The sequence below is a fragment of the Pinus tabuliformis genome, chromosome Q (genome assembly GCF_031772625.1).
Source record: "Pinus tabuliformis cultivar Carrire ecotype Pingquan chromosome Q, CPIR1, whole genome shotgun sequence".
NCBI lineage: Eukaryota > Viridiplantae > Streptophyta > Pinopsida > Pinales > Pinaceae > Pinus > Pinus tabuliformis.
The window spans coordinates 395249002-395276717 of NC_142296.1; the positions used below are offsets into that span (position 1 = coordinate 395249002).

At 33.6% G+C, this 27716-nt stretch overlaps 2 pseudogenes; both read left to right on the top strand.

The window, feature by feature from the left end:
* The first annotated feature begins 8774 nt into the window (after positions 1 to 8774).
* LOC149219852 (replication factor C subunit 5 pseudogene) lies at positions 8775 to 9548 on the top strand (annotated as a pseudogene).
* Positions 9549 to 14663: 5115 nt separating this feature from the next.
* Positions 14664 to 15424, top strand: LOC149219853 (replication factor C subunit 3 pseudogene; annotated as a pseudogene).
* Positions 15425 to 27716: the final 12292 nt, after the last annotated feature.

Below are 27716 nucleotides of genomic sequence, written 5' to 3' on the forward strand. Positions count from 1 at the left end.
GTGGTTAGTTCAATGAGTTATGAGTAAAAATTTAGAGAGTACTCCTGCAATTGAAATTTGAGGGAACTATTGTCAAATTTTGTTCCTTTTACAGAGTTCCCACGGGAAACTTTGCTTCCTATAGTAGCCATTGTTTTCCACTAGATTGTTTGTTTTTCCTCAAAGAGGCGTTTTACAAAGGCTGGAAGGAAAATACATTAGGGGATCCCTCAATGTGTGTTTTGGGGGTATCAAGGACACCTAAACTCCTATTAATTAAAAACTAAGTGATACAAGAAAAACCCTAACCCGGCACACATAGTTCACAATTTGCAAATATGGGAGGAGGATTTAACAGGAGAGAATCCACCAACATAGAAATAATCCATTAGCATCCTGAAGTGCTTACCATTTTCCAAAATTTCAATTGAATGGGATTCTTTTAAAGGCTAAGGGGGTATGATGAAGAGATTTCACTTCAATTTGCAGTCAATTTACAAGATCCAAGTGGCCAAGAATTTGTATCAGCAGTAAGAGGATTGGATATCCACTTCGATAAGAATTAAATTAGTAGAATCACCACTTTACCTATGGGGAGTGCATTAGGATAAGGAATTCAAACATGAGGCAATGAATCTAAATAAATCCTTGTTTTTGCGAGGTGATGTGCCAAAGGAAGACAAATAAGACAAACCAAAAGTAAGGTGTTTCCCTCACAAACTAAACCCATTGCAGTTGAAAAATCACCTAAGAGGAAGAGGTATCTTTAACCTAAATTAGGACTTCCTTGGGAAAATGTGACAGGGGAAGGAATGCAAATAGAAGAGTAGAAAAATGGGCAGCAAGAAGAGAAAAACATAGACCAAAAAATAGAGCAAAAACCAGAGCATGAGATAGGCCAACCTGCAGAGCACGAAACAGGGGAGCCGATGACACCTTAGCAACAAAGGCAAATGGAGGAACAAGAGAATTAAAGGAATTCTTTGTACAAGAGGATCATGAAGAAGTTAGGGGTTAACTGAATTAGATTGCAATATGACCCTATGCTCATATTTAGCTTTGAAGAACACTTGAGTGAGGAGGATGAAGTTACAAGATGGGCAAAGATTGAGTAGCATGCAGGGTTTTATTCAGTTGAAGCAACCACCTGTACAACTTCCTAGGACATAAAGAAGAGGCAAAGGAAAACCATGACAAAAGAAAGGAAAATGAAGAAGATTGAGTTGCTCAAGGGTGAGGAATAGTTTCAGAAGGGGGGAGATGATGGGCCCTAAAAATGTATATATATTAAGTCCCATTTGATCACTACTAAGCAATTAAAACATTTGTTTACCCCCTTTACTTGCACATTATAGAGCTAATTCATAGTCTTAATGTGTCCTTAGGAATTATATTTATCCTTCTTGATTATGTGCCTAATATTATTTATTTTGCAAAATATTGTGAGAATATTCGGCAAATTTTGATGATATGCAGAATTAGAGAATTTAGGGACTTGCTCTTCTCTATAGTATGGAATTGGATTGGATAATAAATGAATAGTATATTATGAAATTATTGAACAGATTTTGAAGATCCACTAATTGAGAAAATATAAGGATGTTTTCCTTGCTACAAGAGAAGCCAGAACTCAACATTTAATGAAGATTCTAGCTGTTGGGGACCAGATATGCTTTTTGAGGGTTTTTGGAGGGGAAATAATCTCTCCCTTCGAGGAGTTTTCTTCCCCATCAATTTTTATATGTACTCATTAGAATTAGCCTCTAGAGTGAGGAAGTTTTTGTGTTTTTGTGAAGAAATTAAATATTATTTAGTAGTTCTACATTCATTTCCAGTAGGGATGCACTTAACTTGATTCTAGGTTTGGTTTCATTTTTAGCTTCTAAGGCTTGGTTTACTTTAAAGTACTTTGAGTATCCATGGGATTGTCCATCCCATTAGCCTCAGAAACTTGTTGTGTATTTTATTTCTCTTATTTCTAACATTTTTTTGCTTAGTTACATTTATCATTTTTTCACTTATCTTTCATGCTTCATTTGTTGTAGGTTAAATTAGTTAAATTATTGAATTAATATTGTTCTCATGCCATTCATATAGTTATAAGTGTGATGCATCCTTAAAATAGCACTACAAAGTCATTTTCATCACTGAGTTACTTGGATTAGCTTACTAGTTCATTGTTCTAAAATTTCTGGTTTTAGTAGTAAATTTCTATTGAACGATAGCATGTGTAAATGAAGCTATTTTCAGATTATTCCATGTGGATTGAAGTCTGAAAAAGTTCAACTTAATTACAAATTCGAACCCATAGTATTTACACTTTATTAGCTTAATCATTTGGCAAGTTAACTCGACAGACATGATTGTTGGTAGTTTCCTATAGCAAAACAGAGTTTCCTATAGCAGCCAGTTTTCAAGCTTCTCCCTTATTCTGAGACCACTTTGGTTGAGATGAGGCTTGGTAGAGACACCATTTAGCTTCCACAATGATTATTTATTAAATGTTAATTTCTGCAACTAGATTAGATTCCCTTTCCTGCAATTTACATTCAACAATATGTGATTTATTTCCTGCAAAAGTAGATTATAGGAGTGTCTCCCTTCTGCAAAATTAATATAAGATGTGTTATTTATATTATTTCAAGTAGAACATATTTTATTTCTATCATTCAGTTTCCAGAAAAGTAGAATAGGTTTTCTTATTGTTACTTACCTTCTAAAACTTAGGACTAGAAGATTACCAAGATCTTTGCTCATATGAAGTTGTCTCATTTCCCTCTTTCACTTGCATAAAAGGGAGTCAGAATAGGAAGAGGAAGATGTTTGTTTCATACAATGTTGGCTACTCTTAAGTTTGTATGAACCCCAAGTTGATAATTAAAGGAGGTTATTGGAGTTGCAACAATATTGTTGCAATACTGATATCCATCAGTGTTTTCAGAAGACATGACCCCCATGGAATAGTTAAAGAACACTATAGGTCCGTGAAGATTTTGATTGCATATGAAAATGAGTCCCTCCCTGATGACTCAGTGTTCTAAGATGTCTAAGAGGTAAAATGAAGAATAGAAGGGAGGGAACAAGTAGACATATCGCCCATCTAGTATCCTAAAGAAGTGAAAAGAGAAAGATAAAGGGAACAATGCTTTGTAAAGATAGAATCAATCCAAAAGTAAAAATATGAAGAGGAAAGAGTGAAATATGATGCCTTGGAAAAGAAATGGATTGAATCCAGAATTAGAAAGGAACAGGAAAGGTTGGCCCAAGCTAGAGTCCCAACTATAGAATAAATTACTATTGATGAAGAGGAACCACAAAGGGAGGTGGATGCATCAAAAAAGGATACCATCAATGGGAAGGAGCTAGAGTGTCCCTTGGAATCTTCTTGAAAAAGGGAAGTATCAGAGACAGGAACTCTAGAAAATGCCCCTGTACAAAGTTATATCATTCCCCAAAATTCAATTTCCTTCATTCCACTGATCATTATGCAAGCAATTATTATGCCTAATGTCGATCATCCCAAGAATCTCAACAATGAATTCATAGAATTAGGAGAATTTTATTATAGAAAATATCAAAATTCCATCATCGACAATGTCCATATAGGATGAATAGCAAAGGAAGATTTCATTTTGGAGGGCCTCAAGAAAAGAATAATATGGAGTGTTTCCAGCTAAAGCAATCAAAAGGCCACAATGGACACAACCTTTGTTTTAGGATATTGAATGATAGGATAGACTAGAAGAAAAGTGTATAGGACTGTCAAAGTACTTTAGGGCTCAATATGAGTAGTAAATAGTGCAATTGAAGGAAGCTCATATTAATGAGCTAAAGGCATTGAAAGAGAGTCACATGAAAGATATCAATGTTAAAGTGGAACAACTTCAGAAGGCCCAAGTTGACCTTCAAGTACTTAAAGCATAGGTCATTAAAATTAATAATGATTTTCAAAACACCTAATTTTATTTCATGGGAAACTTTTGGGAGGTCCAAGAATACTTTGTACAATTGTAGTGAATAGCCAAGGAAAGTAACACCCAATTGGAAGACAAAAATTTAGCCAGCAAAGTTCTCAAGAAAATCATTTATTGGAAAAAGACGCATTGGGACACTCCAGACTCACTACCCCAAGTTGACAAATAGAAAAAATGAAAATATTGATCTTTGATCGATGTATGGAAATCAGTGTGTGAAACAGTTAAATAAATAATGAATGAAGCTAACAAGATGGCCAAGAAAATGTGGGACACCTCCATGGATATTATAGAGGAATATGATATTGAAACCATGGAATATATACCCATTTCAACCCCCATCACATTGAATATCGAAGAAATAACCAAAGCCAGGGCTAGTGTGGTCACCGAAATCAAACAGATTCCAAAGGGGAATATGAGTCAATAGAAAAATTTATCACCACTCCCACCAAAGAAGAAACTCAACTCGATTGTTGCACTACTGCTATGAAAACATATATTAAAAGGTTGGTGAACCAAGCATTGAAAGGGGAGAAACAGGTATTGAAGATGGACATTCCCAAAATCTTTGAAATCTTGAATATCCATGTAACCTCGAAGAAGTATCTACAACAATTAACTCCAAAGAACTCCTAAAGTTATATCAATGCCAAAAGAGTTACCTAAATATTGCAATTTTAGTAACTATAGTTCAAAGTATAAGTAGCAAATCTCCCCATTGTGAAGAAATGTGAGGAAGTGGGAGTAAAAAACTGAAACGTTTAAATTTCCCACTAAAAATCCTTTTGCGATACTTTGTAACAAAGTCTTTATTTTTTGGTTAATGCAATTGACTTGTCCAGAAGATAAATGCATCTCTAATATATGGTAATTGTTAATGTTTATAATGTGAGAATCTTGTGTATCTACATAAACTTATGAGAATGGCAAGATTTAATTATAATTAGTTGATTAGCCTTAATGTGAATTTCTCTTTTAAAGGTTGTAGAATGAATAAACATTTTGGTAAGTTTGCAATCGTTTAAAATTTACTTCTATTTAAGAAAATAACATTTCTTATCATTCTTCAGTTCCATTAAGTCTATAAATTAATCTCTTTGATCCTAAAAGAATTATTATTCCCTATAAATGAAAATAGTTACAAATGTAAGGATAAAAAAGTTAATTAAAAATAGACATAGTTTATAGCTTACAAAATAATTCCTTATGTGGGAGTGGCAACCGATCCCACTTACCAGTCGAAGATTACCACTCCAAATGAAAGTGGGTCTAATTGAGGCCTCCAATTGGGTTTTCTCCCCTCATTGATGGCATCTCCAACAGTTTTCACATACTAGTCATCAACATAGGTTTGGAAAAAAAAATAACAATAAGAAACAAACAAACTTGTGAATGGATGAACTCCCAATAAAATCCATAAATTATATGTCAAAGAAAAATGATTGAAGGGGTGACATAAAATACTTTAGTAGGCTCTACATGGAAGTAATCCATTGTAAAAGGCAGGGAATGCAAGAAATGGATAGAGGCCATCATTGGATACCTTTTAAATATAGATACATAAGGTTGTGGGTGAGATTCATTACCTCAATGGGAAGTTCTTCTAATGTGAAAGAAACCAAATATGTTTCTAGATTTGGATGTAGAAAATTCTTGGAAAATCCATCAAAGTTGTGATATATGGAACCATAATCATCTATAGACTCAAAGGTAGCTTGAGGTCACAAAATTTTTCCACAACACGTGATTTCAACAAACCTTGAGTCTAGAAAATCCAATGAGTGGCACTTGTAAAAGCCCTCACATGGATGATTAGGTGAGGTGCCAAATGCATTATAGTTAAAGGTTATTTGAGGGAAAAGATTGATGCCGAGTAATAAATTCGATACATTTAGTTGGGATGCATGGTTGAAACACAGAGATTCCAACCTCAAAGAAATCCTTGAATATCTATTAAAGGCATGGCATAAGTCACTATGCTTTTCTCCAAAATGAAATTCAAATTGAACTTGAAAGTGTAGACATAGAAATAAGATAATGCTAAACCTTGTGCATAAAAGAACAATCAAACAAAATGTGTACAAGTGGCTAGATGAAAATTAAGTTATGTGTCAAATCTATAGTAACTATAGATGAAACATTAAGTTATGTGTCAAATCTATAGTTGATCCGGATCTCTCAGCTACCGAAATTAACCAAGATTTTTTACTTCTGTAATGTTAGCAAAACTTCATGCGAAAGAGTATGAGAAACCACATGTGCATACTTTGAAGAATAGGAAACATAATGACAACCATCAAATCAAATACACACGCACATTGATAACACAGGTCACCCAATGTGGGTTATGTCTCCGGGCCTGGTGTCAAGAGTGGGGAGGTCACTTCATGAAATGTTGCAAGATGATGATGAGTACATCGTACATTCTTTGTCATTACAAGGATAAACTCCCTCAACTAGAGTGGCATGTCTCTCCACGAGACGTTCTCCTATAGGAAATCGCACTCATATGGGCCTTCCTTCAGCATGAGAAGATAATAAATTCTCAAATGATGTGGCATACAAGCATCCTTCAACATAATGGTAACATGGATCTCAACAACAAAATCATCATCTCAGCAAATCAAAAGAAAGACATGGAATCACTGCATCATATACCTCCACTTCTGGGGATGACCTGAAAATGCATAGCTCTACTGATGAAATGTATTGCACCATTGAATTTGTGGCGTGAAATCATGTTTAATGACCGTAAAATCGACCCCTTTTTAACACCGTCAAAATTTGGACCCCCGGGAATCTCAAAGATTCCTTTTCACTAGTTCACTGGAATTTGGCTACTCAAATCAGAAAACCGATCACGTCATTAGACTCCTAGTGAAATTCTAGTTCGTTTGAGTATAAAGTTGACATGATTATGTCACTGTGAAAAATTGGCCCCAAGGGAATCTTTTAGATTCCTCATGATTCCACAAATACTATGTTCTGCAGGCTAAATGAAATTCTGTTGCTCAAATCATAAAACCGATCACACCATCAAACTCCTAGAAAATTTTTGGTTCGTTTGAGTATAAAGTTGACATGATTTTGTCACTATGAAAAATTAGCCCCAAGGGAATCTTTTAGATTCCTCATGATTCCACAAAGATTTTGTTCTGCAGGTTGACTAAAATTCCTTTGCTCAGATTAGAAAACCAATCGCACCATTAGACTCATGGCGAAATTCTGGTTCGTTTGAGTATAAACTTGGCATGAATACGACATAGTGAAATTTTGGCTCAAAAAGAATCTCAAAGATTCTCTTCAAGATTCTACATGGGAATATTTTGTGGAATGTTCCTTTCAAATATTTTCTAAAAAATGCTCTCGAAAAATGTGCCCACCTGGGCGTAGTTTCACCTGGCTCTGCTACTCATAGTTCCTTCGTTCGATGCTCCATTCTTCCACGCCCCTCCATGAAAATGAATTAGGCTTTAAATAAAAACCTCTGGGCTAAATAAACAAAGGCCCCTGCCTAAGTTTGTCGGTTGTCACCTGATGTTAAAACACTAGGTTTGGGTAGGTCTGAGGTCAAAACCTATGACCATACCCATTATCGTTATAGAAAACGTCATACTTTACGATGTAAAGTTGTTAAACCATATTTTTATATGGTTTTTAAACTTTGTTTAAAATAAATGTCGACCACAACCATTTGAAATAACTGTTGCCAATTTTTGTCATTATTGTTGTATGACCATTACATTGGTTTATGTATATGTTGAGCTGCCTTTTTGCCCAGATTTTTACATTTTTTATCAAATAATTCTATGCTTGTGACTAGTGTTTTTAATCATTATTACCTTATTAAGCTGATAGTTAGAGGCATTTAGAGACATATCTATTAAATTAATAAATTCTTCTCGAAGAATGTTTTGTGTGTAAATTTCACTAATAATATGTCTTTTTGGTGGCAGATGAATAAGTCTAGCACCAACAGTGCAGGAATTCTTCTTAAAATGCATTTCAATACGGGAAGAATACACATATTTGAGTACGGATTCACAGAAGCAACAACACGAATTCAATGACAAAGATGTAAAAACCACATACCTGCGATATCTCATTCATCAGCCCATTTCATGGAAAGATTGAAATCTCTCTAGAAAAGTTTAACAGCAACCATATGATGTCGTCAAGAACATCTTATGCTTATGATATTCTTCACAAGAAAACATTGATTGGACTGAGAATGCTAGTTCATTAATGTTCGTTGTCAATGCATGAAATGTCTATTGCTAGCTTCCCAATTTCTGGCAATATGAGAATGGTTTTGTATGCAGTCCAATGCTACAAAATGAGTATACAAGTACAATGCGCATCCATGGCTCTGAGCTTGGAACATCAACAATATGAATGGTTGTATACAACTACAATGATCAAGGAAAATGGTGCAAAATCATCAACCAATGAATGGGGGAGAGTGCAGGTCCATGACGAAAGATGTGATTCACTAAAATATATGCTAGTCTAAGTTTTGTTGGAGGAATATGCTTTGTGGATGTCGACTCAAACTGGTTTGAAGTTTCAGCTATCTCACCAGCAATTACGTATGGCGAGAGGTTATTTTCATGCGCTGACTGGCTAGGGTAATGCTCTTTAGTGTATGCTTGAAGTCAAAAGAAAATAAAAAGAAAGGTCTTGTAAGAGGAAAACACCAAAGTCATGGTGGTAAATAAAATGAGAAAATTGATCTTGTGTGCTCCTCACAACACTAGTTTGAATAGATACTTCACGGTGTTTGGATAAGCCTCCATGCCATGTCATCATAGAAGCCAAATGGTTTTTGAGAAGGACTATCGTCATCTAGTATTCTATGGACCATCTGGTGCCAGAAATGAAACTTTAATCATGGCTTTACTTAAGGAGATATTTGGTCTAGGGGCTGAGAAGGTGAAGGTAGAAAACAAACCATCAAAGATTGAGGCTGGTACAAAGACCATTGATGTGGAGTTGGCAATAATATCAAGTAATAATCATGTGGAATTGAATCCTAGTAATGAAGGTTTCCAAGATAAATATGTTGTTTAAGAGATTATCAAAGAAATGGCTAAGAGTAGGCCCATTGATGTAAATGGGAATAAATGGTTCAAAGTGCTTGTTCTCAATAAAGTTGACAAGCTTTCTAAAGAGGCTCAGCGCTCTCTCCGATGCACAATGGAAGTCTACAGTGGAGCATGCTGAATAGTTTTATGCTGTGATAGTGAGTCGAAAGTACTTGAAGCAGTGAGATCCCGTTGCCTGAATATTTGCATCAATTCACCTTCAAAGGAGCAAATAGTTGAAGCACTTGAATATATTGCTAAGAAAGAAGGACTACAACTTCCTTTGGGATTCACAGGTCATATAGCTCAACAATCTAACAAAGACTTAAGGAGAGAAATTCTTTACTTTGAGGCTTGCAAAGTGCAACACTGGAACTTCATTTGGCTTCTTTTACATTTTGGATCGCCATGGAAAAAACAAGGGAAGGCATATCTCTTTAATACTGTGGTGAACGTGTTTGTTTGGATGTTGAGGAAAGGAGTTGCGACAAATATAGCAAACCACTGAAGCTTAGCCAGTTGTTCATTGATGTGCCTCTACCAACAGTGTGTAAGGGTCAATTATTTCTAGAATCCAGTCACCAGCCCGAACCCAATTGGAAACAAATCCTCTTGTTTTGATTGTAACTAATTTATATTAACAATGATCCTAAATTTATATGCCATATAACAAATGATCTGGTTAATTACAGGCAGCACTTATGTTATATAATGGGATCATGCATAGGGAGGACGGGATCACACAGGATCGCTGGGATTGCATAAGAACGCTAGGCTACATGGAAGTCAAACCTATACATTGTATTATTTGCAGAGTCTGGATTTCAGTTGCGCCATGAGAGGAATATGAGCCCAGTGGAATGATCCCTTGAGGGGACCACTGGAGCCCAGCATTTAATTATTTAGCATTCATGTAATTTGGTTTCTGTAGCAATATGATTTTGCAATTAATTTATATTTTCCAGGCTAATTCGAATTTCTAAAGATGGTGTTTTGATTTAGTTTTTTACAGGAAGATCGAGCTGGGTGGTTGGGCCCATCAGTGAGCTTGTTACTAAATTTCTTAAGATTTATTTATTTCACTACATTTTATTTCCTGTTGGTGTGAATTATTTTACTGCATTTGATTTCATATTTGAGTGATTTAAATTCTGATTCTGCAATTTCATTTTTTAGATCTCTTTTATGTTTTGATATTTAATTATGCAGGTTTGATTCAGGATTTTCATGATGTCATTATTCTAGAATTTATTTATGAGTATATTTAGTTAGAAAACATTTCTTTTACTTGTATTCCTCATTTCCACTCTTTGTTGTGTTCAATTCATTATCTAACGAAATAGATTTTCAATTGCAAGGATTTATAATGGAGATAATAATTATGATATGATCGGTGGAAACTCTAATTTAATTAATTAATATTATTTGGGCATTCATAAGAATTTTTAATCCTAGGATTTTAAATATTCATCATTATAATTTAATGCCATAATTTACATGAGGAGACTTTCAGTGCAAGTTCCTGAATTGTCCAACAAAACTCTTTGAAGATATCTCCGATCAACAAAATTAAATTTCTTAAATTGAACACTGCAATTCCTTTCCAGTAGCAAGAAGCATTTAATAATTTTTCTTAAGTACAGATTTTAAAATAGTTTGAAATTGAATTTGTTTCATGCTTTCATATTTGCAGCTTAGTTGTAGTCTTTTAAGAAGCTTTGCATTCTTTATTTATTGTAGTGTGTTTACTTTGGAATATCTTTTCTTGAATGATCCCCTTTTCGAATTGTTTTGATCTTACAAGTCCCTGAGGTTGTATTCTGGCATATATGGTGCTACGTCTCTAAGTATTACGACCCCTGATTGACAATTTAAATGTAGGTGTAAATCTAGCATTTATACCTCCCAACATTTTGGTGCCGTTGCTAGGGAGGTGTTGTAGGATAAGCCTATGATTTTTCTTCGCAATTGAATTTTTAGATTAATGAGATTTCCCTTGCTTGCTGAAGCACACTGGACGGTATTGCAAGAAATCTAACAAGTCAAGTTTTCTTTACTGCAAATGAGTGATTTTCTTTACTGCAAGTGTGGTTTTTTTCTTTACTGCAATTGAGATTTGTTGATTTATTTATTTTTTTCCTTTACCATCGCAGGGCAACTAAAGGGTGGAGATGATGGTAAGACGTGAGTGAAGAGCCATGCATCCACTTTTGTTTGGGTCACTCCAAAGTTTGGTTGCCCGAATAAACGAAGATTTCAAGTTTGGTGCTAATCAGATTTTCCATCTAGCAAGAAATGTCAAGAAGTGTGATGTTATTCCAAGAATTATCTCAAATTCTAGCAGAAGCTGGGGTCTCTGCTTCACAAAAAGATCACATTTTGGCATCAATCAGAGAAAGGTCTATTCCTCTGGAAGAGAAGATTCATGAAGATCCAGAAGATCTTCCTAAGGAGACCGAGAAGCTGTGGATCATGCATGATGAGGAGAAGCCATTAGAAGCAAAACATCTATCTGATCCGACCTGCACTTTAGAGGATAGACAAGGAAATGTGGAGGATTTGCACGATGTGTTGGATGTTTCCCATGAATCAAGTAACCAAGAGTATATGGATCCCATAGAATCCTGGTTCCAAATGACTATCAATATCCACTCCTCCTTTATCATTCGACAACTTGTAGCATCACATCAGTTAGTGTAGTTGGTACCTCATGTTCTGGTATTTTCTTGTATATACTCTTCGAATTTGAACATGAGTATAATTATCCTTTTGTTGCACACGTGGATGCATTGGAAGTAATCCTACACTTAAAAAGGAGTCTTCCACTTTTTAGGGTAGAATAGGGTAGGAGAATAAATTAATGCCATGAATAAAATATGTTATGATAATACTATTAGGGTTTTGATTTTTAAAGAACTGCCACTGAAATTTCTTTTAATCCATATTAGTTGTTAACACACACATCTGTGACAAATCTTGTTGAGTACAATTCACTCTAATACGTCATGATTTTGCAAAAGTAACCATGATTAATCACTCTAATTATTTGTTGTCTGAGATATATATTTTTAGTTTCTCTTACAATGTACTATTGGAGAGCCTCCTATGGTGTAACACTCTTGTAAAAGATCATAGTAAGTTTTTCATGAGAACACTAGCATTATTAACTCAAAGAATCTTTCAATCATTATTTGGGATATTTTTAATAAGCCTTTAGGGTAGAGGAAGTAGCCAGTAATGATTAGTCATTAAAAACTTTTCACGCCATCCTGTACTCTTAAGGAGTAGATCTATCTCCCCACTTATTTAGTAACCTTTAAAGGTTAATCATAATCAGAGTTTATAAACGATTCAAGGAAGGATAGGAGGTCTTGTGATGACCTGACCTACCATGATCATAAGACCTAACATGCATGACATTACTGTTGTTGGTCACCAAGCCAAAATAATGTCTTTCAGCCGAAAAGTTGTAAGACAGGAGGTCTCATCACGAGCTGGCCTATTCTTTCATGTTACGTTTTGTGAGTGGAACTGCCATCAGCTGGTTACCAAGCCAGGACAGTGGCCTTCATCTAAAAGTCCAATAATCTAACTCTAAATCTATATCTAGTAAGTGGGACACAAACATTTCATTGGGTTAAAAGACATCCCCGCCGAGGTTATGGACACCTGCAGGTAGCAGGGCCATGTCTGTGGTATTAAATTTGATCATATACTATGATTTTATTGGTTATCCTTCTCTTTCCCTGAAACTCGTCATTTTAATTCTTGGACAATGGTTTTACGACGATTTGGATATGATGCTTTGAGTTCTATATTTCAAAAATCAAGAATCTTTAATGAAGTGGTACCCTTAGTGAAGGTAATTCTTTGTACTAGATTAAGAAGAAACTTCATTTTGAATCCGAATGTTAACGAAATTTAAGTGTTCAATAAAGAGGTTATTGATTGGTCCACGAAAGTGTCATATTGCTTTCCCTTTTCTAGTATCATAACTTTAATTCTTATGGTATTTGAAGTGATGAAATACTCAATCATGTTTACTCACAAAGTGTTGATTGGTAGCAATGTGTATTGATTGTAGTTACCTCTAAATACATGATACATGACTTAGGTACAATATTGTTATAATAGGTGTAGAAATCTTGTGATAGTCTTCTTGAAAATTGCACCTTTTTAAGCAAAATTTGATTTTTATCATAAGACTCTGGACAGAAACAAAACCAGGAGTTCATTTGGGTCAAGATAACAGGTATGTGCAATACGTTTTATCCATAATGTCTACCTTTTGTACCTGATCTTGTTACATTCCTACAATCGATAATATCATTAGAATTGTAACATGGTTTCAACCGATATTGTAGTAGTGGTATTGTAATAGTTATGTTGCAAGCTAATGAATGCTTTAAAATACCAGGCATCTTCATCATTGTTGAAATTTTTGCTGACATTTATCGGAAGCATAGTTTGATCTTCAAACATTTCCCCTGCATTATTTCATAGTTTTATAGTCTAAAGGTTTGGATTGCACAAGGACGTGCAAGAAGATCAATGTGGGGGGATGTTGAGCTGCCTTTTTGCCCAAATTTTTACAACTTTTATCGAATAATTCTATGCTTGTGACTAGTGTTTTTAATCATTATTATCTTCTTAAGCTAATAGTTAGAGGCATTTAGAGACAATATCTATTAAATTAATAAATCATTCTCAAAGAATGTTTTGTGTGTAAATTTCATTAATAATATGTCTTCTTGGTGGCAAATGAATAAGTCTAGCACCAGTAGTGCAGGAGTGCTTCTTAAAATGCATTTGAGTATGGAAGAGGAAACATATTTGAGTACGGATTCACAGAAGAAACAACACGAATTCAATGAAAAAGATGTAAAAACCACATACCTACACTATCTCATTCATTGGCCCATTTCATGGCAAGATTGCACTCTCTCAGGAAAAGTTTAACAACAACCATATGATACTGTCAAGAACATCTTATGCTTATGAGATTCTTCACAAGAAAAAATTGATTGGACTGAGAATGCTAGTTCATTAATGTTCATTGTTAATGCAAGAAATTTTTATTGCTAGCTTCCCAATTTCTGGAAATATGAGAATGGTTTTGTATGCAGTCCAATGCTACAAAATGAGTATACAAGTACAGTGCGCATCCATGGCTATGAGCTTGGAACATCAACAATATGGAATGGTTGTATACAACTACAATGATCAAGGAAAATAATGCAAAGTCATCAACCAATGAATGGAGGAGAGTGCAGGTCCATGACCAAAGACGTGATTCATTAAAATATATGGTAGTCCAAGTTTTGTCGGAGGAATGTGCTTTGTGTATGCTGACTCAAACTGGTTTGAAGTTTCAGCTATCTCACCAACAATTACGTATGGTGAGAGGTTACTTGCATGTGCTGGTCGGCTAGGGTAACGCTCTTCAGTGTATGCTTGAAGTCAAAAGCAAAGAAAAAGAAAGGTCTTGCAAGAGGAAAACACCAAAGTCATGGCGGTAAATAAAATGAGAAAATTGATATTGTGTGCTCCTCACAACACTGGTTTAAATAGATATGTCACGGTGTTTGGATAAGCCTCCATGCCATGTCATCGTAGAAGCCAAATGGTTTCTGAGTAGGACTGCCCTCATCTACTATTCTATGGACCATCTGGTGCCGGAAAGGAAACTTTAATCATGGATTTACTTAAGGATATATTTGGTCAAAGGGCTGAGAAGGTGAAGGTAGAAAAAAATCCATCGAAGATTGAGGCTGGTACAAAGACCATTGATGTGGAGTTGACAACAGTATCAAATAATCATCATGTGGAATTGAATCCTAGTAATGCAGGTTTCTAAGATAAATATGTTGTTTAAGAGATTATCAAAGAAATGGCTAAGAGTAGGCACATTGATTTAAATGGGAATAAATGCTTCAAAGTGCTTGTTCTCAATAAAGTTGATAAGCTTTCTAAAGAGGCTCAACACTCTGTCTGATGCACAATGGAAGTCTACAGTGGAGCATGCTGAACATTTTTATTTTTGATAGTGTGTCGAAAGTACTTGAAGGAGTGAGATTCCGTTGCCTGAATATTCGCGTCAATTCACCTTCAAAGGAGAAAATAGTTGAAGTACTTGAATATATTGCTAAGAAAGAAGGACTACAACTTCCTTTTGGATTCATAGGTCGTATAGCTCAACAATATAACATAGACTTAAGGAGAGAAATTCTTTGCTTTGAGGCTTGCAAAGTACAACATTGGAACTTCATTTGGCTTCTTTTATGTTTTGGATCACCATGGAAAAAACAAGGGAAGGCATATCTCTTTAATACTGTGGTGAATGTGTCTGTTGTGCTGTTGAGGAAAGGAGTTGGACAAATATAGCAGACCACCGGAGCTCAGCCAGTTGTGCCTTGATGTGCCTCTGCCAGCAATGCGTAAGAGTCAATTATTTATAGAAGCCAATCACCAGCCCGAACCCAATTGGAAACAAATCCTGTTGTTTTGATTGTAACTAATTTATATTAACAACGATCCCAAATTTATATTCCATATAACAATCAATCTGATTTTAGACGCAGCACTGTTGCTATATAATGGAGATTGTTGTTCATGCATAGGGAGGATGGGATCGCACAAGATCGCTGGGATTGCAGAAGAATGCTAGGGTACATGGAAATCAAACCTGTACATTGTATTATTTGCAGAGTCAAGATTTCAATTGTTCCATGAAAGGAATCTGAGCCCAATGTAATGATCCCTGGAGGGGACCACTGGAGCCTAGCATTTAATTATTTAGCATTCATGCAATTTGGTTTCAATAACAATATGATTTTGCAATTAATTTATATTTTCCATGCTAATTCGAATTTCTGAAGATGGTGTTTTGATTTAGTTTTTTAGAGGAAGATTGAGCTGGGTGGTTGGGCCCATCAGCCAACTCGTTACTAAATTTCTTAGGATTTATTTATTTCACTACATTTTATTTCCTATTGGTGTGATTTATTTTACTGCATTTGATTTCATACGTGAGTGACTTAAATTCTGATTCTGCAATTTCGTTTTTTAGATCTCTTTTATGTTTTGATATTTAATTATGCAGGTTTGATTCATGAATTCAGTGATGTCGTTATTCTAGAATTTATTTCTAAGTATATTTAGTTAGCCATCATTTCTTTTATTTGTGTTCATCATTTCCACTCTTTGCTATGTTCAATTCATTATCTAACGAAATAGATTTTCAATTGCAAGGATTTATAATGGATATAATAATTATGATATGATTGTTGGAAACTCCGATTTAATTAATTAATACTATTTTGGCATTCATAAGCATTTTTAATCCTAGGATTTTAAATTTTCATCATTATAATTTAATGCCATAATTAACATGAGGATACTTTCAGTGCAAGTTCCTAAATTGTCCAACGAAACTCTTTGAAGATATCTCCAATCAACAAACTTAAATTTCTTAAATTGAACACTGCAATTCCTTTCTAGTAGCAAGAAACATTTAATGATTTTTCTTAAGTACATATTTTAAAATAGTTTGAAATTGAATTTGTTTCATGCTTTCATATTTGCAGCTTAGTTCTAGTCTTTTAAGAAGCTTTGCATTCTTTATTTGTTGCAGTTTGTTTACTTTGGAATGTCTTTTCTTGAATGATCCCCTTTTCAAATTGTTTTGATCTTACAAGTCCCTGAGGTCGTATTCTGGCATATATGGTGCTACGTCTCTAAGTCTTACAACCACGGATTGACAATTTAAATGTAGGTGTAAATCTAGCATTTATACCTCCCAACAATATATATGGTATAAACCATATATGTACTACCCACCATATGCCAATAAGATATATATATATATATATATTCATTGGTGTTATAACCACATTTCATTTTTATTTTATAATATAACTATTCAAACCATAAAATGATTTTGTTGATGGTTATAACAATATTTTAACATAGATTTTATTTTATATGGTTAACCATTTTTATATGGTTATATTTTAATATTATTTTCCTTTGTCTTTTATGAAATTATTATATTTTTTTTATCTTTTTTTAGGATCAAAGAGTTAATGATTGAGCACCAAGGGTCAATGGATGATGGGCTTCCATGTACGTTGTGGGTCCCATCTGCTAACTGGGATACCATGTGGCACACTATGGGCCCCTTTTTTTGCTTGTCATGTCAAAATTTAAAGAGCCATAAGATGGTCATATGGACTCAGATTTGAGTGTCGTCTATGCCATCAAAATTATAGTGATGAGAACTACAACTTGTTAGTGGTTTGACTACATTTTCAATACTTTGATTTTCGAGCGTTTCTAGAGTCACCTTTGACTTTTGAGCCTTTCTGGAGTCACATTTTAATTTCTGATTATTTCTGGAGCCACCTGGATCATTCCTCCCCACTGAGGAGCTTTTGGTCCTCTAAAAGCATGAACATAATTTAAAACTATTGTGTTACATTGTCTGCACAATAAGTGCCCTGACAGGTTACACTTCCTTCTCCTTCACCCTTGTCCTTTGAAGCCATAAGTGATGAACCGACACCTACATTCACTGCAAACGTGTAATAGAATATTTGCAAAATATATGTTCAATTACATGACTAATCATGACCCAAGCATCCCCATACTTGCCAAGAGTTTATAGAACACACTTTTTGGTCAAGTGTACAACATAATAGAAACCAATACCCTAGTTATCAGCTAAAAGAGGCCAAAACATCATTGTTGCTTTAATAAGTGATGGAAAACACATCTTCACCTTTAAAATTATATCACAACACATGGTTTACAAAATGTGGCCATGACCAGCTACTATATCTAGTAAAATCATCTCTCACTCATCAAAGTGAATGGGTCATCATCCTAGAGATGATTCACTTGTTCAAATTTTTTTCCAACTAGAACCTGTATGGGCGCTTTGTGCTTGAGACACTGCTTTGGATGGAGCCTCCAGCATGTGGCTCTTTGATGTCCACCTCTGTTGCAATGACTGCAAAAACTCTTCTTCCTTTAGACCTACTTTACCTTCTTCCTTCCCTGATGTGGAGAAGGCATTTCACATCTCATCCTCTTTCTTGTTGTCATTCTCTTGTAGCACTCTGCAACCACATGGTTATGAAAGCCACAAAAACTACATGGTTTTCTATGCCATGCTTTCTATTCATCATTAAAAATGTGCTTGTAATCAAAGTGAACTTTAGAATACTGAGACTTTTTATACCTCTCTTGGATGTCTCTGGTGCAATCATGGCGACGAGAGCTTGCCTTAGCTCTTACTTTGCAATGTGCATTTTCATGGGAGGATTGTGATGTGTTTCCATTATTCTCTTTCCTCGATGGTTTTGACAATTCCTTGGAAGCTTTTGCTACCTTCAAGCACTTTCCTTCAGTGTATCCCATTTTGGTAAGGAGTCCCAGGCACGTTCCTGAAATGGGTACCTCAAGGCTTCCAATAGAAATAGTATCATGTGAAAATGAAATTGAAGAATGATAAACATTGTTTACCTCAGCTGGCAATTATAAAGTAGGTGATGGTGGCTTCGCTAAGCCTTTGTTTCACTTCAATTTTTCCAAGGTTTCTTCTATGGTTCATAACTAAAGTTGCAATCTCTACTTCTGCTCTTTTTCTTCTCATAGAAGTCTCCTCAATTCATCATTCGCTGCTTCAAGGCTTTGATTGATCTCCTCATATGAATGATGAGAAGACGATGAAGAAGATGAATAATCACTGGAAGATGGAGATATAGCATCATCCTCTACTCTTTCTTTCTCCTATTCCCCTTTTGTCATTTTCTCCTCATAATCTGCATACATTATATTTACCATGCATGCCATCCTAAGGAGGTCCTCATAGAGATCATTGTTCTTCTCCATTTTCCTTCTCGTTGCACGTTCAATCTTTGGTATTCAAACTCGAAATTCACATCAGCAAGAAGATCGTTTTGATAAAAAAATTGATCCAGATCTCTCATCTATTAGAATTAACTAAGATGTTTTACTTTTGTGATGTTAGCATAATTGCATGTGAAAGAGTATGAAAAACCACATGTGCGTACTTTAAAAAAGATGAAACGTAATGACAACCATCAAACAAAAGCACACACACACACATTGATAATGGAGTTCACCCAGTGTGGGTTACGTCTCTGGGCCTAGTTCCAAAAGTGGTAAGGCCTCTTCATTAAATGATGCAAGATGATGATGAGTAGATGGTAAATTATTTGTCATTACAAGGATAAACTTCTTCAACTAGAGTGGCATGTCTCTCCACGAGATGTTCTCCTGTAAAAATCTCACTCATATGAGCCCTCCTTTGGCATGAAAAAATAATAAATTCTCACATAACGTGGCATACAAGTATCCTTCAACATAATGGTAACAAGGATCTCAACAACAAAATCATCATCTCAACAAATCAAAAGAAAGACATGGTATCGCTACATTATATACCTCCACTTTCAGGGATGACCTAAAAATTCGCAACTCTACTGATGAAATGGAATGCGCTATTGAATTCGTGCTGCAAAATCGTGTCAAATGACTGTAAACTCAACCCCCTTCTGACATCGTCAGAATCTGGAGCCTTGGGAATCTCAAAGATTCCTCAAAGATTCATTCTCACTGGTTGAATGGAATTTCATTGCTCATATCAAAAACATGATCACGGCATCGAACTCCTGGTGAAATTCTAGTTCGTTGAGTATAAAGTTGACATGATTATGTTATGTCACTGTGAAAAATTGGTCCTAAGGGAATCTTTTAGATTCTCCTGATTCCACAAAGATTATGTTCTGCAGGTTGACTGAAATCTCATTGCTTAGATCAGAAAATCAATCACGCCGTCAAACTCCTGGTGAAATTTTGGTTCGTTTGAGTATAAAGTTGACATGACTCTGTCACTGTGAAAAATTGGCCATAAGGAAATATTTTAGATTCCTCATGATTCCACAAAGATTTTCTTCTGCATGTTGACTGAAATTTTGTTTCTCAAACCAAAAAAATGGATCGCGCCATCATACTCCTAGTGAAATTCTAATTCGTTTGAGTACAAACTCGGCATGAATCTGACATTGTGAAATTTTTGCTCAAAAGGAATCTCCAAAATTCTCTTTAAGATTTTACATGAGAATGTTCTATAAAATATTGCTCTAAAAAATTCTCTAAAAAATTCTCATTAAAAACGTGCCCACCTAGGAAGGGTTCCAGCTGGCTCTGCTGCTCATAGTTCCTTCGTTCGGCACTTCATTCTTTTATGCCCCTCCATGAAATTGAATTAGGCTTTAAATAAAGACATGTGGGTGAAATAAACAAAGGCCCTTGCTCGGGCTTGTCGGTTGCCACTTGATGTTAAAACATTGGGTTTGGGTAGGTCTGAGGTAAAAACCATGACCATACTCGTTATCGTTATAACAAATGTCATATATATATACTCTACCATGTAAAGTGGTTAAACCTTATTTTTATATGGTTTTAAAACTTTGTTTAAAATAAATGTCGACCACAACCATTTGAAATAATTGTTGCTAATTTTTGTTAATGTTGTTGTATGACCGTTACATTGGTTTATCTATATATAGTATAAACCATATATGTACTACCCACCATATGCCAATAATATATATATCTGTTGATGTTATAACACATTTCATTTTTGTTTTATAATATAACCAATCAAACCATAAAATGATTTTGTTTATTGTTATAACAATATTTTAATATATATATTTTTTTTGTTTTATATGGTTATATTTTAATATTATTTTCTTTTGTCTTTTATGGAAAATATATATATATATATATATATATATGTCTTTTTACAGGAAAAAAGAGCCAATGATTTAGCACTAAGTGTAAATGATGATGGACTACTATGTATGCCATGGGCCCCACTTCTTGACTGGGATACCATGTGGCACACAATGGGCCCCTTTGTTTTCTTGTCGTGTCAAATTTTAAAGAGCCATAAGTTGGTCGGACTCGAATTTGAGTGTCATATGCGCTACCAGAATCCTAATGACGAGCACTACAACTTGGTATTGGTTTGGCTACATTTTGAAGACTTTTATTTTTGAGCTTTTCCATAGACACCTTTGACTTCTAAATCTTTCTAGGGTCACTTTTAATTTTTGAGCATTCCTAAAGCCACCTAGGTCAATAGTAAAGATAGAGAAACCATAATTTGTAAGGGAAATCCTATGTGAAACTCCATATAGTAAACAAAAGATAAAACTAAATATAAAGTGTGAGATCTGGTAATGTAGTAATATTTATCTCAATCTTCAATTTTTGCAGCCTAAGTGTCAAATGGAATAACCAAAATTTAGATTATATATTATAAAGATGAAGCATCAGATTTATTATCATAGGTTTAAAGAAAACAAAATATAAAATAATGTCTTCTTAAAACAACATAATGGTTGAATAGACTCCCTTCCAAGTAGAGTTGGATCTGATAATTGGGAAATTTATCAAGATCAAGAAAGAAATCTAATTATATATGAATAGATATTCCAAAAGGAACTCTCCTTGAGGTTTTTTTCTATATACAAATTAGTATTAAAGGTTGTGAAGACCCCAAAAAAATAATTAATAAAAACAATGATATGAGATACCACCAACTATTAAAGTTCGATGAATAAGAACTTAATGTGATTGTTTAAGGATCATAGAAACAAATGTGATGGAGATATGTTATGCTCACAACCATTAGTACTAGTGAAACTATATAAATTAAATGGTTATTGAATCGTTGGTAAATCTCAATAGGAATCAATCCATAATAAGAATCAAAACACTTCACCATATATCTCAAGTTGCTAATATTATTACAATAAATAAATTATAACTTTATTTAAAATTATTATTACTATTACTATTAATAATAAAAATAATTAATATATATGTTAAGCATATATAAATTATAAAAAATATGTAACAATATTCTTAATTATGGAGATTCATCCCCATATTATCATGGAGATTCATAATTTGCAAATGAATTTTGTTACAACCATGAGAAAATACTATGACTTATCAATACCATAGCCCGAAAAACCATAACTCATTTCATATGACACATGTTCATATGACATTTTTTTTAATCAATTAATTTAATTAAATGGAAAAAAAAGGCTTAACTACTTTGGAAATAAATTCAGTCTTTAATTTGTGTATACTACTAAGAATATTCCAAAACATTCTATAGAAATTAAATCCTTGTCATTTATATAATAATTATTGATATTCTTTTTTGTAAATTGAAGCTTTGGTATTACTTAGCAAAACATGGTTGCAATTATTCTCTAGAAAGCTCTCATAAGAGTTCATTTTTTCTTCTCCAACGTCTACAATATAAAAACTAGACTCAGTCTAAAAATCAAACTCTAACGCCAACATGAAAGGCCAATGAAGAAGAAACTCGACTAAGTTATGCACCCAAGCCGATAGTAATCTGATGTTTTCCATATTCCAATGGATATTAGCCAAACAATACATACAATGTTCTCATATGACAGCAGATTGACGCCATACAATTACAAAAAATACAAATGCCTAGACAACAATATAGGCCTTGGGCCTCCCTTATAAATACACCTTTCGGTACATCATGAACACGCCAATGAAAGAAACACGATAAACCAAAAAATATGCCCTATAGACCAACCTACAAACATATTCCAGGACTGAACCTGACAAGACAACAATAGTCATATTCGCAAGCCATAAACAGGCCCCAACGAGCTAGAAGAAAAACACCAAATATCTTACCATCATGACTAGAAACACGAACCAATAAATTATCCATTGAAAAATCATCCTACATGCTCATTTATCATTATCTAAGGAGGGGATTCTAGTAGGGACCCTTGCACTGGAAACTGGGGGATCCATTTAGTCTCCACCATCTAAATCGTAGGTGATATGGATTTCTATATTCGTCAGGCGAGAATCAAAGTTATCCGGACAAAATATTTGATTCCTAAGCATCCTCTTAATGTCTTCCAGGGAAGTGAAGACATTATAACATTCAAGTTGCTTGTCCTTCAACACCAAACCCTATAGGGTCTTCATATGCCAATGCAAAAACCACTTAGTTTGAGTATTGATTCTTCCTGCCCCTAGTAAGACCAAGATTAGGAACCCATGTCAACATTTGCTCAATAATCTATGAATCTAAATGAGACTGACATTCAATCCCTACTTAAGCCTCCAAATTTAATATTTCTTTCCTAGTCTCTGGTAGAACCGCATTAAAATAGGTGGCAACCAAGTCATGAGAAAAGAGTCTAGCTCCTCGATGAACTGAGGAGTGGTGCTACCCCCCTGTCCCCTTCTGCATCTCATTCTTTGCCTTGACGACATGGCTAACACCCTAGGGGTACACCTCAGGCAGCTGCAATGAATTCCCCTCCCTACAAAGAAACAAGAGAAAGTATCAGACCCACTAATAACAGGACCAGGATGCCACCCTAGACGATCATCCAAATAAGTTAAAACAGAAACACCAAAATAGGCATAGACTCCATCAAGAGAAAAAGTAGGCATAACTGCCTCAAGTTTCAAATCAAACCCTACTACCATTAAACATAGATAAAGTCTTTTGTATGCCTATAAGCTCGAGGATCTAAAATGGCGAGCACAACCCCTTAAAACAAGACCTTGACTTCTTTCTAAACTATTTATAGACTTGGCATAACAAGGGATGAAATTCTTCAAAGTGTTATCCCTTTTTCAAGTTTTTCACTTTAAAAAAAGTGTGCACCTTATGGATTTGATCCCTTTCCACACATGATAGATCCAAATGGATCTAAAATAATTCTTATATATGTAGTTGATATTGAAATATTTGGTCAAAAAATGGATTAAATGTCCAATAATAAATTACACACCTACACACACACATATATGGTATTGAAATATTTTTTTGTTATTAATACTTTTTAAATGCCATGTGTCAACTCCATGTTGAGCATTGTCTCTCTAAGATTGGTGGTAGAAAGTGTCTTTCCACCCAATAAGAGAGCTTTTACTTTCTATTTATATAAAAATGATATTAAAATATTGTACTTAAAGTGGAAATAGAAATATTTTATTTTTGTTATTATTTTTTTTAAGTCACATGCCAACACCATACTATGCATTAAGAGAATTGCATTTCTCTCTTATTGGAAGGTAAAATATGATTAGAATAAGAAATTTTACTTTCAATTATTTTATCTCTCTATACAAAGTTGATAGAAAATCATGTTACTTAAGGTGTTCATTAATATATTTTATTTATGGATGCCATTGAAATATTTTTTTTAAATGTAGGTCAACTTCACGTTGAATATGAAAGGAATTACAAACCCTCCCACATTAAAGATATATAATTCCTTTCCTACTTAATATGAAGTTAGACATAAAATATTTTAAAAAAATTAGTAATATATATATATATATATAAATATAAATTACAGAATATTAAGATATTTTATTTATATATATATATATATATATATATATAAAATAATATTAAGTACAAAGAAAATGGTAAAAAGCACCCTAAATAAATTAATTATTTTATGATAAGTTATAATATTATCTTCCATGGATTTCATTCTCATTCCACTTTGTTTTCTTATTGGCATAATGAATTAATATAGATGTTTGTATCATTAATTTAAGTATATAATTTTTTTAATATTTAATGTTATATTATTATATTTTAAAATTTTATCTTAAGAAAATATATTTATAATTTGAAATAGATACATTATATTTTTCATATTAAAAGGTTATAATAAAATATAATTGATACTTTGAGAGAGGTTTTCAGCGATAATCACATCAAAATCCATCCGTCGATGCGTTTCGAGTCAGCAACTATGGTTCATCATTAGGACAAGATGAAGAATAAGATAATGGTGACCAGTTAAATACAGAGACCGATTATTCAAACGGCTAGAAAGAAACGACTATTTTTTACCAAAAAAATGACTACATTTGATCGGCCCCTAGCTACAAAGACTAGACCAAAAATTAGGGTTTTTTTTAATTAATTAATTATAAATTAGTTTATTTTTATTTATTTTTTTATTTCATAATATTCCTATAATATTATTAATATAAATTTATATGTATTTTATTAATGAAAAGAAGAGAATAATTTCTCTTAATAATTATGTATTAAGTTTAATTTCTTCGTTTAAATACATAATATTTAACTAATATATATTTTTAAGTTAGCTTTTATTTAATTAATACATTGTATTTTTAGATAAGTATAAGTTTTCAATTATATAGAGTGATAATATAAATAAAATTTAATTATAACATGTGTGTTTTTATTCGATTTTTAAACTTCATATATATTTATAATAAAACAATTTACATATAAACATAGTTAAAATATTTTAATTATAAACATGTATATTCAATTATATATATAAATTTATAATATAAATAACTTTTAACTAATATATAATTTTATAAATATACATAATGTTTAACTAATATATTTTTAATTAGTTTTTATTAAACATAATATTTATAATAAATAAGGTTATATATAAAGTTAGTGAAATGATTTTAGTTAATTTTAAACATTTCATAAATAAATAAATAAATAAACTAATTTATAATTAATTAATAAAAAAAATTTCCAACTCTTGGTTCAGTTTTTTTTTGTAGCTGAAGCCCAGTCAAATGAAGTCATTTCTTTCGGTCAAAAATAGCCATTTGAATGACCAATGTCTCTATTTAACTGGTTACCATGATCTGATTCTTCATCGTGTCCTGACGATGAACCACACTTGTTGGTTCGAAACACGTCGACAAATGAATTTTGATGTGATTATCACTGAAAAAGTCTCTCAAAAATTTGATATGGATCACAGAAGCATTAATTGAATAATATAATTAATATATTTTATAACAAAATTTATTTAAAAAACCACAGTTACCTAAGCATTTTAATCATAAAAAATATTCCTTATCGAGTGATCACAAACTTGCGAGTAGGTGTGTGGTAGTTACCCTCACCTCAAGTATTAATTGAGGTGCACCAACCTTTTTCATGGCTATGACATAGAGTAAGTTTGAAATACTAATCATTCAAACAATAATGAGTTCTCAAAAAATTTGGTCATTTCTCACATGCAACTTTGAATTTGGGGATTGGGTTTTGGCTTGGAGAAGTTTCCTGACGTTTTTCCACATTGGTCCATGATGATGCTCTATGAATTTAAGTTTGGTTATGTTAGTAATTTTTTGACCTTGGTAAGTCATTTTCTCCCCTCAATTTTCTTTGCCACAACTTGGGAAGCATGCCTCTTTGTTGGTGAGTTGGTGGTATAGTGTAGTTGTGCTTTGTTTGACACCTTTCTTTGGGAAGGATTAAGCCCTATTGGCCTATTTCCTAGCACTTTTCATTAATTTCAATTATGATTTACTTCTCATATTATGGTTAGAGAGTCTAAGCCAAGAGGAGACACAACTTTCATTGCATGCCAAAGAGCTTTGAAGAAACTCCTAGTTTTGGTTGTTTTTAGTAATTGGTCATTACCTACATATATCTTATTGGTATTGGTTGTATCCAATAATTGGCTAAGACATATCCAAGTATTGGTTGTCTCTAGTAATTTCGCTCGACTCTTATTCTAGTGGGTGGTTTCAAACACAAGTACTTTCGACTCATCATCTATTATTAGACATGATGCCAAGGCAACAAGAAAGGTATCACCTTGATGTAGGTGGGAGGGGCTTGCATGGGGGAGGCTAGAGCTCAATCCTTCCATAGCTCTTTTACGTGCAAACACCTTTTCAAATTTAGCAATCGTTAAAGGAGGTGAAGGAGGAAATTATGGCTCACCATGACTATCACTAATTGCGATCATTGACTAAGTGCTTGACATCGGTCACACCAGAGGTCATCCAAAAGAAAATTTTCACATGGTCCACCTTTATTGGTAGCTTAATTCAGTCTTGTGTAAAGACATGTTAGAAAGGAATGATTCAAAAAATGAAATTTTAATAATGATCAACAAGCTCCAATTGCAACTTAGTGAAATGTACAAGCCCTAGGCAAGGACAAAGAAACTTATCATGAGTGGAAAAGGGCCTACTCCTCCTTAAAGTCATATGGTGACTATTGAGGTGGATGTCTCCACCTCCTCTTAATTATCTGAATAATTGGGGTTTTTCAGTATATCTGATTTCCTAGTATGTGAAAATTGTTACTCTTTGTTTTGTTGTTATTTTTTGGTGTTTAGATGTTAGGTTTTAACTAATTTTCACTCTAAAAATTCAAAATGATAAAATATGGTCCTACATAAAACTGTGTACTATATATTCCTTTTTTTGGGAAAAAACCTCTCTATTTTTCAATAGACTCTTTTCCACCAAGCCAATACAAAAGGCTTATAACATATGACTATTTCCAACTAATTTACCCACCATGAAAAAGGTTGCTTCTATAATATATTATAAAAGAACCATAACTAGTAATTACAGCAAATGTTGCAAAGGAAACGTCGTAATATAATAGAATATAACATGAATTAATGCTTATTTGACAACTATTGAAAGACAGAAAAATATCAACAAAAGGCAAGGACCACGCTACAATGAAGTCTTACTACAATATCGCTTCCTTGAGCCTTACAAATCATGACAC